At 43.3% G+C, this 13,027-nt stretch overlaps 1 long non-coding RNA gene across 4 annotated transcripts in view; it reads left to right on the forward strand.

The window, feature by feature from the left end:
- LOC126942628 (uncharacterized) overlaps positions 1 to 13,027 on the forward strand; it is a 42,658-nt gene that overhangs the window by 1,010 nt on the left and 28,621 nt on the right. The window lies entirely within an intron of this gene.

The raw sequence follows: 13,027 nt of genomic DNA on the forward strand, positions 1-13,027 counted from the left end.
CCCCCCTGCGCGCCGAAGGAGCGCTGTCGGGAGAGCCGGCTCTGTGGCGCCCGCCCGCTCGCGGGGCAGCGCGGCAGCGCAGCGCTGGTGTCCCCTCGGAACACGGCGCAAAGTGGTCGTGTGCTTTTCCTCCACTTTCCCTCACTTCACGCCCCACCCGGCTGTCTCGACCACCCTCAGGATGTTTTCCCCTGGTGTGCCTCTGGACCAAATCGTGCTAAAAGCCATTTCTTTTTCTTTTATGCAAGGCCACTTTGTCACTTGGTTTCCGTCAGTCTCCTGAGAATGGGGATTTTAGGTCTAGCGTGGTTCACAGTTCTGGTTTTTTAGGAGTTATACTTGAAAGCTCAATGTCGGACACAAGAGCATGAAATCCGTCACTGGTGCTTTGCATTTGCATTTGTCTTGGGAAGGACATACCCGCCGCCTGCCCCTTTTACTAACTAGGGAGAATCTGGATGTTCCCAAGCCCAGCACCACGTGCACACGCCGCCAGCTGGCTCGCGCGTTTTCCACGGAGCCCTCTGGAGGGGAGGGAGCGCGGTTCGGATTAGCAGCTCGCGAACACCAAGTGCTGCTCTTAGCCCCGTCCAGCCCGCCCTGTTCAGCTAGGGCCTCGCCGCGCCAGTTGCCCCGGCCGCCTTATGTAGGTCTGCGCGGCGGGCGCGTGACGTGGACTCGGGACCGTGGGCGGCCGCCGCCGCGTGTGCGCACGCTCCGCGCAGACGTGCCTCGGCGCCGCTGGCACTAGGGCCTCGTGGAACGAATGCACATTCCAGGGATCCGGGGTGTACGGCCAGCGCGACCGCGTCACAGCGCAGGCCCCACCCCCTTCGGCGAGTCTGGGCGTCCAGGCGCCGCCCCGGGCCCGAACTTGGACTCGAGGTGGCGGAAGGCGCGGGCGCGAGTCGTGGGGGGAAGTCCTGCTCGCCTCCGCGGGGTCCCCGCTGGCCGTGGGGGCGACCGGTTGGCTGGCTCGCCGTCGCGCAGGGCGAGCCGCCGATGGGGGCAGACTTGCGCCCTATATGCCACCCAGGCTGGGGTAAGCCCAGCCCAGCCGCGCGGCCTTCAGCTCTGCCACCGTTGGCAGCCTCAGACTCAGCCCAGACTGAATTGAATGCTTGAGTTTCGCACTTTTATCGGGAGGAGGAGCTGGTGTGTGTTATGGTAAATCACTTTGGGCTGGTCGTTAGTCTCCCTAATACACGTAGGCTTAGTCGCTCTTCAATTGGGACTTTTACACTTCAGCTCTTTAAGGGCGGCCTCTGGGGCTGCTTTTGTTGGGAACACAGGCCCACAACTCTCCCTTGAGACTGGAATGAGCTGGTTAAGTGTGGGAAGAACAGGGTACTAATTATATTATCTTTCCTACAACTGGATTGGTAGGTGGAGAGAAAAAAAAATCCTGCTGACGTTTCTCTCTAGTCGTTGCTATTGAAAATACCAGGTTGCTTCAAAGGATTAACCACAAGGAAGAGGAAAAACACCCTTAGAGAAACAGTGGAGGGAGCTGCTTAAAACACATGAAAAAACCTGTTCGAAAATGGCACAGAAAACGTAATGTCAGACCTAAATGTTTTTACAGGCTAACCTTGAATGCCTTTTGGGGATTTCCATAGAAGGTGCGCTTGCTTTAAAGGTCTCTCCATCTGTTCCTGGATCTTGCCCTGCAATTGCAATCCTGCCTCACCCTCTCCAAGCTGGGAGAACGGGGCCTGCCCAGATCCTTCCCGGGAGTAGCTGGTGCCAGCGGGTTTGGTCACTCCCAGGCCCTGCTGTTGCACACCACTTTGAAGACCTGTCCCTTTGGTCATCCTCCTCAGAGACCCTGTGACACTCATTCCAGCACATGGCTTCACCCACTGCGTCACTGCCCAAAGGGGATGAAGTCCAGTCCTTGTGCTGCAGAGAAATGAACCAACTCAACGCCCCGAAGAGACGGCCCCACTAAGCACTGACTGAAACATATTAAAAGAAAACACAACCCACCATTAGAGCTGTGGCCTAATTATACTCATTTCTCTGCAAGCTGGTACTGTAATGGCCTCAAGGGAGAGCCTGCCACTCCATCCCAAAATAGAATTAGAGATACAAATTCTGCCTTGAGAGATACTAAGATCTTTGTAGAACAGAGCTTTTCTTCTCCAAAGGAAGAACATTTCCTTCTTACTTTACACTGCCAGTTTCATGTCGAAACTGAGTTGTTGTAACTTCCCTAATGAAATGCCCGATGGAAAATGGAAAGGCTATTTTAGTTCTGGGCTCGATCTGGAATCAAGGGGGTTAAGGCTGGATTCAGGGCAGCAATTCCTTATATTGTATCAGAAGTCTTTCATGCTGCCTGGCCTTTCATGTAGCTCTGAAGCAGCTTTATCGATGTATGCTAAGTAAACATAGCTTTGTTTTCGTCTTCCACCCACCGTTCCCTCCCGGCACAGACTGGAGTTGGATCCCGTCCAAAGCGGCTGCTGCAGCAGTTACAGCCGCCTCCTCCACACACAGGAGCAGGGTTTCTAGGGTGAGGCAATGCGTCTGCAATTCGCAGAGACAAGGCAGGAATTGTAATTGTAGTTCATCATGTGATGACTTATGAAAGAGGAAGTTGGTATGTTTTAGTCACGTAGACTCTGCCCTCTTGCTTAAGGCACCAGGTCCTCTCAGAAGAGAATTATGCTCATCTTTGCCACCCAGAGTCAAGGTTACCGGGTTGGCTGCAGTGTGCTCCTGCACATTCATATACCGACAGGCAGGCAGATGCTGGGCCAAGTGTCGGCGAAGCAGCGGGATGAGGCTGGCTTTTCACCAGAACACTGAAATGTTGCAATTTGTCTTAAGGACTAAAGGAAATATTCTATGGAGAACACTCCTGCTGAGACTAGACAAACCAACCTCCAGCTCTAATTTCTGAGTGGTTTTTTTTTTTTTTTTTTAAATAAAAATACAGTTTAGGAGTAAAAGGAAAGCCATTCAGTATGACACCATCAGAAAAGCAGGAATAAGGAAGTAGCTTGGAAAGCAAACCTAAGAGAGCAGTTGTAAGCGATAGCTCAATGGGTAGAACAAATATGACCTTCCCACACCGAGATTGAAATGGGCTTCTACTGCGTGAGCGTTAAACATCTAAAATCTGAATCTGGTTTCCAGAGCTTACTCCAGTCAAGCAGCTCCTAACACATGGAAGCCCTGAGCTGACAGTCTATAGAGCAGTGTAAAGAAACGGTTCCTACAAGAATACCTTATTGAACTTTGTCCCCAGGATACGCAGCTGCAGGAAGGGTGCAGCCCCATGCCCCCAGCAGCTTGTGGGTGCTGTCCAGGAGATAGATGGTATTCCTAGGAACTGCTGAGTCCGTGGCTTTCACCCTCTATCCAGAGGTGGAATCATAGCCTTCATTCTTTAGAGTGCAGTTTCCTTAAATAGCATGATGTTGCAACCATGCTAAAGCTTCTTAAACTCTGACCTTGGCATATTTGAAGAAGAGAAAAAATGCAGTCACATTTCATCAGGATTTCTGTGGACATCATTGCAGGTTTTTTCAGCTTTGGCAAAAGTGTCATAAGGCTTGAAGAGCACACGTGATATTCAGGGCTTTTCCAATTCTTTTTAAAAATTATATATATTTGAACACATTTGTTTATATGAATATATCTACACATACTATGGAGCACCATGACATAAATGAACCTTCTGTAATTGATATGAGAGTCTTCCTTCTCAGCAACAGCATTTTATGAGGCAGTCTTACTGTTTTTCAAATTGCAAATACTCTTTTGTAGAAATGCTTTCCCTCTGTTTGACCTCTCTCTGTAGCCCACCTCCCCTGTGCACAGAGAGCATACAGATAGTAAAGCCACTTTTGCATGTGGAGGAGATAAACTCTCTGTGGAGGGTCTAAGAATCAAGCCAAATAAAATCACAGCAGCTCTTAATCATCCACATATTGTACACAGAAGCTGTTAGTCACCAGCCTATATGTCAACATATGTATAGGTCCCTATTTAGAGCAAAATTTGGGGTCTTGATGAAGGTTAAATACTTACTGTGTCAGAATTTAAAGAGCTAAGTGAGAAACAGACAAAACAGACAAAGGAGAGATTGAGGTCACACACTTGCTCAGTCTGCAAGGAAATTTGTAGAACTGGAAGGGATTCAACAGCCATTTGATGCCAGTAAACCTCCTATTGACTTTTTGGAAAAAGCAGGATGAAATGCACTTTTCTGGAATAATATCTGGATGTGGGTTTAACTTAGAATATTTAAGACACTCACTGTAACCCTTTGAAAGATATCAGTAGGAAGGTGCTGACAAAATAATGAATTAACTTCACAGATAATGTTTGAAAATATAAAAATGGTAAATTTTCTCTTCTTAGCTTTCCTATTAAAAAATGTATGTTTCCTACATACACATTCCATAGCACAAGAACTGAAAAACTCAAATAATGTAATAATTCAAAAAGGTTAAAGAACAGTATGATGGCATGGTATTTGGTATATCTTTCATATGAACATTTAAAAAAGATATTTTGAGGATAAATTCTGTTATCTTGTCATCCTTTTCAGAAACTAAAAACCTGACTTACCTAAAGTAACATGAAAAGTGAGTGTCAGAGGCCAGACATGGTGGCTCACGCCTGTAATCCCAGCACTTTGGGAGGCCACGGTGGGTGGATTAGGAGGTCAGGAGTTTGAGACCAGCCTGGCCAGCATGGTGAACCCCCGTCTCTACTAAAAATACAAAAAATTAGCCAGATGTGGTGGCAGGTGCCTGTAATCCCAGCTACTTAGGAGACTGAGGCAGGAGAATTGCTTGAACCCAAGAGGCGGAGGTTGCAGTGAGCCAAGATTGTGTCACTGCACTCCAGCCTGGGCGACAGAGCAACACTCTATCTCAAAAAAAAAAGAAAAAGAAAAAAAAGAAAAAAAGTGTCAGAACTGATATCTGACTAAGTATGAGTCCTATTGCCTAAGGATGTAGTCGAGAATATTCTATTTGCATTTCACATTGTTAAAAATCATGTAAGCACAGTGTAGAGTGCAGCAAAAGAGTGTTAACATCTGAGTGTTAACAGGAAAGGTGTTAAGATTTGCTTATCTATACCTATATTTATAGGAAAAAGGAAAATTTTACTATAGTCCGTAGAACAATCAATCCAAAAGAAGTAAACATTCACCACAGACAAAAGGAGCTGATAGAGTTAAGGCACAGTTGCTACAATACCATGTCTAGTGTGGGACTGTTTAAATGGCAAACCATTTTTATGCTGGTCTTTATGAACCTTGGATAAAAACTGATGTTGGTGTTAGGATAAAAGATTCAATTGTGGGAGTCAGTTGGGTGATGAAATGGTTTTGGCACTTACCAAATTGAATACTGCACCTCCAACTCTTTGTGATCTGTTTTCTTAAAAAGAGGAAAAACTCATTAAATAATTTAATTCCAATTGTAGGAGTCCAATCCTGACTACTTTGCACTCAGACAAATAAATACAATGGGCTACAGGGTACTGAAAAGAAAAAAGTATGAAACAACATTGTATAGAATATCACAGTTATAAGGGTACAAGTTGTTCATAAATTATTCAAATGGACTTTTATTATTATTATTATTTGAGACAGAGTCTTCCTCTGTCGCCCAGGCTGGAGTACAGTGGCGTGAGCTCAGCTCACTGCAACCTCCGCCTCCCAGGTTCAAGCAACTCTCCTGCCTCAGCCTCCTGAGTAGCTGGGATTACAGGCTCGCACCACCACACCCAGCTAATTTTTGTATTTTTAGTAGAGACTGGGTTTCGCCATGTTGACCAGGCTGATCTCAAACTCCTGACCTTAGATGATCCTCCCACCTCGGCCTCCCAAAGTGCTGGGATTATAGGCGTGAGCCACCGCACCCGGCCATGTTTTGTATTTCTTATGAAATAGAAATTCGCCAATAGAACTAGGCTTTCTCTTGACAAGATGAAAATATATTTTGCAAAAGAATGCCATTCAGCAGGAGAATTTGGCCTTACCAATGGAGTTTCACTAATCTGTTCTGGTGACTTACTTACTTTAGTCTAATAGGCTCAGCAAAAAATAAAGTAAGGTGGTTATTTGAAACAATTATTGTATGTATATAGTGCAGATTCCAATGCTATCTCTCGGAGATCTACACATTTAACAATAAAATTCTTTCTCCAACACCTGTTTTTCGGCATGGGAGGAGTAGTGGTCATTTTTGTAGGTAAAGGAGACACACAGAGCTCCCTACAGAAGGAAGGAAAGTTAAACAGACTGACCGAGGACTGTACTTTATTAGTTGGAGTGAATTCCTGTATGCATTGGCACATCCATTTCTGTGCCCACATAGTAATGCCTCTTTGTGAGACAGAGTGCAAAACCACTGGGAGAATTAAGATTCACACCCAGAACTGAAGTTCATACAGGGGAGAAGGAAACAGACGTGGTAGGCAGCCTAGATGTGAGCCCTAGCAAGAGACCACTGATGGATTCCCCAAAGTGACTGCCTAAATATAGTGTGTTTACTACAAAGCTTGTCACAGACAGCTAAAATGCAAATACAAATGAACTTTGATGGACTTCCTGGCAAGACTCCCAGCCCTTCAAGCAAATTCCTGAGTGAGGAAGCTGGTTCTGAAACTTGCCTGGGAACTGGACACACGTGAACTTCCTGAGGACTCTTCTCTTTAGCATTTAACAGGTAGCTGGATTTTAAACATTTGTCAGGCTGCTTTTATTCTGTCTACCTGCCTCTCAATTATCTACCTATCTTCCTATCCATCTATTTATCTTTGCATTATCAGACCAATTCATTATTCTTAATAATGGCTAAGAACATCAGCGTCTGTTCACTTTATGAACCGAGACACCAAGGCAATAAGGAATCTGTCTTAAAACAAAGAAAATGTGCAGTTAAACGACAGTTAGAATTCAGTTTTCCCAAACTGCAGTTCTTTCTTTAGCCCACTGGTGGGCTGCCTCCTATTTATATTTTCTTCATAGGTTCTTTTTTGCATACATGTAAATATCCATGCAGGAGATCACCGGGGGACCCCAGGTTCTCTTCGTACACCTGGCATGTGATCTGAGGCAGGTCAGTTGGATACCCTAGGCCGGTTTTTCTTGAGTGGAGGAGATGGTGCTGGCCTTGATATCATTTCTGTTCTGACCTCTCATGTGGTGGGTGGGGGTGATGGGAATACACAGGAATTTGACAAACCCAAGCCCAACATTCTTCTGACCCACATGGGATTACAAAACAATGCGGAAAAACTACCAGTAAATGCCTGCCCATTATTTGGGGGCACTGTGCCATCCAAATAAAGTCAGGAGGTTAAATGGCTACCAGAGCATCACATCATCTGAGAACATCATGTCTGTTTGGTTTGGGCTTAATCCCAGGTTAGGAGAATCTAAACCACGGTCTATACTTAGTTTAAATTAACCAGGGCAAAACATCTGTATCAGCATTAATATAAGACCAACTTCAACGTCTCAGGGCTTATGGAAAATATTTGCATTTTTCTTTCCTTAAGAGACTGCCTTATTTCATATATGTATGTGTGTGTATGTGTGTTTATATATAATTGTATGTGTATGTGTGTATATGTATATATACATGTGTATATATGTGTATATATATGCATATACATACATATATACATACATATATATATATATATGGGCAAAGACTTAATATACTATCCACAGGCTATTCAGATTATTCAAGAGGCCCTCAGTTGAAGAAGCAAACAGACAGACAAAACGGTTTCATACACAGGCAGGCATTTAGCTGAGTAGGTCAGCAGGATACGGAAACTTGCTTTGAGGTGGTTTTGTATTCTCACCTAGGATTCTACTACTTAATGGCTGTGTGGCTTCTTTGCAGGCTATATACAGAATTCATAAAGGGTGTTATGAAAGTAAATTCAAAGAATTCTGATGTTTTGAAATTTGTTGTGACTTGGTTAACTATGGTGAAATGTTACATTCATGTTACACTATGGCATTTGTTTATACGGGTCTGATTATGGGAAAACTTAATGAAGTTTTAAAAAATTCTATGTTTTTCAAAAATTCTGTGTTTTTCTTAGGTGAAGAATTTGTTTCAACTATTCTTCAAAAACCAAAAAAGGAGCCACCATATACTTTACTTTTCATATAAAGATTACTCAATATATTTTAAAATGGGTGTTCCAGAATTAGACTTCCAGATTCCTTGAATTCAGAGTGTGGAAAAGGATAGGCAGCTCCTGTAATAGGAGACATTCTTTTAAAAGCCTGGAATGTTGAAACCCTCTTAGACTGAAAACATGTCAGGACATGCCTTTTTGGGATACTGTCAAATGGTTTAGGCTCAGAATTCCACATTCCGTACTTTTGAAGTTGTTTTCTGTTGGCAAATGACCTCTTGATTATTTTCATGTGGTGAGTATTCAGGCCAACCTTTTTGGCTCCAAGTGATTTAAAAACACACACACACACACAAAAACAAACCACTCTGAAGTGTCCGTATTTTTTTTTTTTTTTTTTTTTTTTTTTTTTTTTTTTTGAGACGGAGTCTCACTCTGTCGCCCAGGCTGGAGTGCAGTGGCCGGATCTCAGCTCACTGCAAGCTCCGCCTCCCGGGTTCACACCATTCTCCTGCCTCAGCCTCCCGAGTAGCTGGGACTACAGGCGCCCACCGCCTCGCCCGGCTAGTTTTTTGTATTTTTTAGTAGAGACAGGGTTTCACCGGGTTAGCCAGGATGGTCTCGATCTCCTGACCTCGTGATCCACCCGTCTCGGCCTCCCAAAGTGCTGGGATTACAGGCTTGAGCCACCGCGCCCGGCCTGAAGTGTCCGTATTTTAGCATAAAGTTAGGAATTATGCGAGTGCTGGGTGTATCATGGTCAGTTCTGTGAGCCTCGCCACAGTTTATAGCCAAAGTCAGAGGCTTCAAAATCAGACACACATTGACCTGGAATGCTTTATTCTCCAGTGCTCTTTCTTGATTCTCAAAAGTATCGCTACTGTGAAAAAATTTTCACTATTAGGGAGCTGTCATTTCCCTGGTAAAAGTAAACAGCAATTTCATTCACCTCTGCTCGTTTCTGGATGAAGGCTGGCAATGGCTTAAGGAACAAATAAATGAATGAGTAAATGAGTGGAGTTCCCTCCTCCTGACTCAGAAAGGTGCTGTTTCCCCTCATGAAGGAGACACAACTTAGATGCAAGCCAGTTCTCCCACTACATAGAGCCCTTCTGTTTTTAGGAAGTTCTGATTCATGGATTGGAGAATTGCACTAAATTAGTGTGCTGTACAGCATGGGCCTGGTTAAATTAAACATAAATGCTCTGCCCCCTGCCACCCACCTCAGTCTGACCACGGAGAGTTCATTTGATGGGCGCCACTATCTGTGAGACCCAAAGGTAGCTGACTTCAAACCCTGTCTACATTTGCCTGATTTAGACCATGTGTTAGTAGATGTTGTAATATTTTTTATGAACCAGTAGGATTCTCAGAATGCTTCAAAACAGAGAGGCATGATATTGGGTGATGATTTTTTTTTTTTTTTTTAAGTCTCGTCTCGATTTAATTTTGTGAGAATTTTTAAAAATTGTCTGTTTTATTGAGAAATTACTCAGAGATCATATACAATGAGAATCTCGGCTGGAAGAAGATAAACAAAACAAGTATAACAAGGGTTCTTTTAAAACATTTCATTTTGCAGACCAATAATACAACTTGTAAATCTTTTACAAATACTTTTCTTACGGTGTATAAATTATATTTTACTTGAAGCTAATAAAGCCACCATAGAGAAGAAAGTTAATTTTTTTTCTTTAAGCTTTCCATAGGTAGTATAATTTAAATAATTCTCTGGTAGAGTTTCAACACCTCAGATTGAGCACTTTTGTTTACGAAGTAAGAACAGTAATCCTCATGTAAAAAGGTGGTATTGCTACCCTAGACAGCAGATGGTGTTATTAAATACACAGGCAAAGTCTAAGGTCATAAGGAACTAACAATTAACCAGAAATACGATCTGTCACAGTCGTTTAATGGATAACCTACCAGATATATACCACTTGTATTCTTCTGAGTGGTGGGAGGTAGTCAAGCTTCAGAGCAGTTGCAAAATCGTTTAGAAATATTGTAATTATATTCTTATTCAAGCATTTAGTGAAACCAACAAGCCAGAAAGTGAAAATCAGTGTGATTTCCTCATAATACTGTGTCCTATTAATCTAGTTTGAAAAATACTTTACCAATTCAGACAGCACAATTTCATAGCTATCCCTGAATCTAACTGGTCTCCCCAAAGTAGGACTGTTAAAAGTTTGAATTTTTTACTGCTAGTCTCAGTTGTTCTCAGATCTCTTTACATTATCATAGGTATAATTTTTGCTCCTGAAGTTTTCATTGTGTGAAGGTAAAAATCTGGAGCATACACAATAGCAAATGGAAGCAGGGTGACAGGAGACAGCTGGGAAACTGTAGTGGGGAGGAGAGGGAGTCAGCTGGGGCTGGTGGGGTGGACCGTAGGAAGAGGATGGTCTCACCAGTAAGGAATGGGTGGCACTATTAAAATCTGGATGTGGGCTCAATTTCTATTGTAAATCAAATATAAATCTATCACTAAAATAGGAGCTGGAGACACAGTGCCCAAGTCCTCATGAGAGTTTCACAATAAGGGTTTGCCATGTTGAATGTGTCATCAAGTCCTTTTCAGTTAGGGCTTTTGAGGATGAGGAACTGAATTCTAAATTCACCCAAAGGAAAAATGGCCAACAGGGCAGCAACTAAGCTTGAATCACAAAGAACAAACTGCTTGGTTAGAATTTGGAAAAGTGGCTGCATGCAGTAGTGCACACCTATGATCCTAGCACTCTGGGAGGCTGAGGCAGGAGGATCACTGGAGACCAGGAGTTTGAGACCAGCCTGGGCAACATAGCAATATCTCTACAAAAAAAAAAGAAAAAAAATACAAAAATTAAGGCCAGGTAGAGTGGCTCACACCTGCAATCCCAGCACTTTGGGAGGCTGGGGTCTCTAGAAAAAAATTAAGAATTAGCCAGTTGTGGTAGTGCATACCTGTAGTCCCAGCTACTAGGCAGGCTGAGGTAGGCGGATTGCTTGAACCCAGGAGGTTGAGGCTACAGTGATCCATGAACCATGATCATGCCACTGCACTCCAGCCTGGGGAACAGAGCGAGACCCAGTCGCTAAAAAAAAAAAAAAAAAAAAAAAAAAAAAAAAAAAGTTTGGAAGAGTGAACGTTTTCCCATAGGCAAATAACTACGAAGCATACCCAAGAGTCGTGACTCTAGCCGTTGTGTCAACCAGTTGTAAAAACAGCATCTGGAAAAGCAAAAACATCCTCAGTGCCCCAGGTGAATAGAGATGAACAATGAAAAGCAAGGTTCAGAGGTCACTGGCTGATCAGGGTAAAAAAGTGGGTAGATTCCAATCTTCAGACAAAAACTATTCTTAAAAGACAAAAAGTTATTCAATTTCCTTGCTGTTGGATTTGCTGAGGATGTCTGAGTCCCAGAGAATGCATACTAATAAGGACTTTTTTCTTATACAGTTTCATGCATTTATATATGTTTATTTAAATTTCTCTAAATTTAAATTGAATAAGGAAGGCAACAGCATCTCGGGGCACAGACTCATAATTGGAGACCTTCATCCGCAAGCTTAGCTAGCTTGATTTTCCATGTGGCCAGGACACCTGCTGAAACTTCCAGCAGTCCTCAGAAAAGATGATGAGATACCCTTGGGCTGAATGAGTAAGAACTTTCTGGAGAGTGGAAGACTGGTGAAAGTCCAGCTGGAAAAACATATGGCAGCAGAGGCAGAAAGAGTGCTTTATGACCGGGAGCTGTATAAAAAAAAAGTCTGAAGGCTCAAGGCAGCCGTTACAACCTAGGATCTTACTAAGCATGATGGATGTTCTGACTTCTAGGATTGTCTCCAATTTACCTGGACCGCAGCCAGTACCGTATCCTCAGGCACCCCGTGGGACAGTACATACAGAAGAACAGCATCGCACCACATCCTATCGCCAAGGCCAGGATTCCGTGCCTCTGCCCACCTCCCCACCTCCTTGAAACGGGGGAAGTAGGGGGAAGAGTCAATTCTTCTTGGAGCACATGAGATGGTAGCTTGCTGTGTTGTCCTGAAAGAAAGCAAAGTTTCTAAATCACTGTAGATAGTTTTTGGTTTTTGTTGTTTTTTTTTTTTATAATAGATATGTTGGGAGGGAAAATGACTATGGTAAATTCCATTCTCAACCACCACACATTAACTCAGAGAATTCTTGAGCCACACAGTGACAGACTGAGCTCGAGGAGAAAGACAGGTAGTCTGAGTTTCAGACTACAGAGCCATTTGGAGGTGACATGTACAGAAAAATGCACAGCTTTGAGGTTTTATATCGGTCCTTCCCTGCCCAATGTCATTTCCCAAGTAATAGAAAGGAATATTTTATTTTTTCATGTTAACTCTTCATTATAATCATCTCTTATTGCAATGACCATTTGTATCTGTTACTGAGAACAGGTATAACTAGCTTTCAGAACATTCTACATGGAATGATACATTCCTTAGAAATCCATTAAGAGGTGATTATTCACAATTACAAAAGGACCCTTTATAAAGTCTGTAATTTACCACAGGATTAAAGAAAAGTACAGTTGACCTTTGAACAACACAGGTTTGAATGGCACAGATACATACCTTGATTTTCTCTTGCCTCTGCCACCCCTAAGACAAGGAGATCAACCCCCGCTCTTCCTCCTCCTCCTCAGCCTACTTAACTTGAAGACAAGGAGAATGAAGACCTTTATGATGACCCACTTCCCCTTAATCAATAGCAAATATATTTTCTCTTTTTTTTTTTTTTTTTTTTTTGAGACAGAGTCTCACTCTGTCGCCCAGGCTGGAGTGCAGTGGCATGATATCGGCTGACTGCAACCTCCACCTCCCAGGTTCAAGCAGTTCTCCTGCCTCAGCCTCCCGAGTAGCTGGGATTACAGGTGCC

This window comes from Macaca thibetana, chromosome 1, assembly GCF_024542745.1.
Source record: "Macaca thibetana thibetana isolate TM-01 chromosome 1, ASM2454274v1, whole genome shotgun sequence".
In the NCBI taxonomy this organism is placed as follows: Eukaryota; Metazoa; Chordata; class Mammalia; order Primates; family Cercopithecidae; genus Macaca; species Macaca thibetana.